The following is a 3,018-nucleotide window of genomic DNA, read 5'->3' as shown; positions in this document are numbered from 1 at the left end:
TATATATATATATATATATATATATATATATATATATATTTGTGTGTGTGTGTATTTATGTACGTATGTATATCTCTATGTGTATGCGTATGTTTACACACATATAGATGCACATAAACACACATGTATACACATATAAATGAGTATTATTATATATTATATATTAATGTATTTAAATAAATGTATCTTTGAAATGCTTTATCTATTTATAAAGTCTTGATATAACTACTATAATGTCTGTCCATTTTGTCTGAGTGTACAAAATCTATCTTTCTATTTATCTCTCTGACTATCGGTTTGTGTGTGTGTGTGCGTGTGTGTGTGCGTGCGTGCGTGCGCGTGTGTAATTGTATGGGTCTAATAGTATGTCTCTTCGTTTGTCGTCCTATGCATGCATATGAATATATATGTATATATAAGTATGAATGTATATATACAAATATATTTATGTATGGCTGTACGTAAGTGTGTATGTATGTATGATTGTTTATATGCATGTATGTACGTATGTATATACTTCGGTGTATCTGTCTGATTGGTTGTTTTTGTGATTGTCTGTCTATCTATCTATCTATCTATCTATCTATCTATCTATCTATCTATCTATCTATCTGTCTGTCTGTCTGCCTGTCTGTCGGTCAGTCTGTCATTCTGTCTGACTGTCCGACTGTCTATCTCTTTGTCTAGGTATCTATCCATCTGTCCGTCTACCCGTCCGTCTATCTATCTGTCTATCAATCAATCACTCACTCAATCAATCAATCAGTCAATCTGTCTATCTATCTATCTATCTATCTATCTATCGATATATATTTACCTTCTCACTCTGTCAGTCTGCTTGTCTGTCTATCTGTCTGCCTATTTGTATTTTATTTTCTCTCTCTCTCTCTCTCTCTCTCTCTCTCTCTCTCCCTCCCTCCCTACTTTCCTTGCTCCCTCCTGCTCTCTCTTTTACTCTCTCTTTATCCCGCACAACCGTCTAACAATGTTAACATGGTTGTCGTGCTATAATGGTGCGCCGGGTGGGATTACTACCAAGAGAGTGCTCCTTTGTGCAATACCAACGACAATAATAACGAAGATGATGATGATGACGACGACGACGACGACAATGATGATGATGAAGAGGAGGATGACGTGTTGACGGTGACTGGGACAGCTATGACGGTGGGGCTGCAGGAAGAGTACTTATTTTGAGGTGGTAGTTTTTGACTAATAACGGCTTTGGTGCTGATTGTTTCTCCTTCATCTTGAGTGTATCGAAACTGTGTGCGTAGACGTTGACGGCTAGACACAATGAGTAGATAATAATTGTGTAGACAGTGTCTACATACATGCATCACACGTATAAACACACACGCACAAATACACATAAACACGCACACACCCATACAGACACACGTACATACGTACGTACATATGTATGCATGAATGTATGTACGTATCTATCAATCTATTTGCACATAGTTTTGATAAATACGATGTTGATTGAATAGACGCAAAGACACACACACACACACACACACACACACACACACACACACACACATATATATATATATATATATATATATATACACATACATATACACGCACGCATACACATGCACACATACAATGGGCTTCTTTCATTTCCATCTACCAAATCTATTCTCAAGGCTTTGGTCCGTTCGAGGCCATATATAGTAAAAAACACCTGCCTATGTTGCCACGAAGTGGGACTGAATCCGGAACAATGTGATTGGGATGTAAACCTCTTACCTCACGTTGACTTCAGACATACAGTGTGTAGATGTTGATTAGGTTGACTTAATTTGAACATATTGACTTGACAGGTATTGTGAATATATATATATTTGACGTGCTCAATGGATGTCAATACTGTGTAATAGATTGACAGGATAATTTGTAGATGTTGATTGGACAAATACGTTGTTGATTTTGACAGCTTACACAGAGAGCAGATGATGACAAGAAAAATACCTAATATGCCTTTTATTGAATTTTATTGAATGGAGATAGTGTAGTTGCACAGTGATTAGACATATTGTGTAAATATTGACTGGACAGAGACAGCGCGTTGATGTGAATTGGTCACACAGCGCTTAGATGTTGACAGGAAGTCCACAGTGAGAAGATGTCAAATGGATAAACATCGTATGACGATACTGAATCAATATACACGGCAATAGTTTAAGCGGATAAATTCATACACATGCATCATACACATACATACATACATCGCATCAGACAAGGTGAAAACGTCACACTGAAAATACACATCACACCACAATGAAGATCACAGCATTACATCGTAATGAAGACCACAGCATCATATACAATAAAGACTACGACAGCACAGACAATGGAAATCATATCTCACGCAATGAAGATGTACACTATCACACCATAATGAAGTCCACAATGTCACATGAAAAAATTACATTACTCTACGATGAAGATCACATTACACAAATTAAAGATCACAGCATTAAAACACAATGAAGACCACAACATCACATCAGATTACACCATGTCACATTTTACTATACTGTTGTACTACACCACACCGAATCCGACTAAACATCACAACATCACATTTTACTTATCCTCAAAACTTAACGTCAAATCAAACCGACTTCACAATGTCGTGCCGCAAGAAAATTTTCAAATCCTGCCGATGTCAAATTTACCTTTCATCACCGACTTTCGGTAAAACATAGTACCAGTCACATACTGGGGCCGATGTCATCGACTTACTCCCCCCACTCCTCAAAATTACTTACACACTTCTTGAGCCAAAATTTCGAAAGCATTTGAAAGCATTTTACTTACACATTGCAGTACGAACTCCATAACATTACAAACGTCTACGCGTTGCCAAAGTGCATTGCTTTCTACCAGAAGGCATCACAACATGACATAATGAATTCCATAACAAAACATCACACAACAACGCACTGCAGGACGCCATCACACCGGCAACAACGGTAAATGTCAACTTAATGTCACACTTAC

Source organism: Octopus bimaculoides, chromosome 13 (assembly GCF_001194135.2).
Source record: "Octopus bimaculoides isolate UCB-OBI-ISO-001 chromosome 13, ASM119413v2, whole genome shotgun sequence".
Classification (NCBI taxonomy): Eukaryota; Metazoa; Mollusca; class Cephalopoda; order Octopoda; family Octopodidae; genus Octopus; species Octopus bimaculoides.
Note: the sequence above shows the minus strand (reverse complement) of the source record.